Consider the following 292-nt stretch of genomic DNA (forward strand, 5'->3'; position numbering starts at 1 on the left):
CTGCTGCTGCTCGTATTGTTTTTATTTGCGCTGCTGCTGCTGTTGCTGTGGCTGCTGCTGCTTGTAAGGCAGCAGCTTTCTGCAGCGCTGCAGCAGCATATTGGGTAGAACCGCAGCAGCAGCAGCAGCAGCAGCAAACGGAGCAGCAGCTGCTGTGTGTGTTTGTCTCTGTAGGATGGTTTGTTTCTGTATGATGAGAAAGAAGCAGCAGCAGCAGCAGCAGCTGCTGCTGCTGGCAGCAGAGGCAGCATAACAGTGCAGCTGCATAAACTAATACAGGAGATCCACGAGA

At 53.1% G+C, this 292-nt stretch overlaps 1 protein-coding gene across 1 annotated transcript in view; it reads left to right on the forward strand.

Moving 5' to 3' along the window:
- The window catches only part of EMH_0012020 (Spc97 / Spc98 family domain-containing protein, putative), a gene marked incomplete at both ends in the record, with an annotated part of 3575 nt that overhangs the window by 1075 nt on the left and 2208 nt on the right, over positions 1–292 (forward strand). The gene's annotated exons all lie outside the window — the stretch shown is intronic.

Source organism: Eimeria mitis, genomic scaffold, assembly GCF_000499745.2.
Source record: "Eimeria mitis Houghton genomic scaffold, Emh_scaff431, whole genome shotgun sequence".
In the NCBI taxonomy this organism is placed as follows: Eukaryota; Apicomplexa; class Conoidasida; order Eucoccidiorida; family Eimeriidae; genus Eimeria; species Eimeria mitis.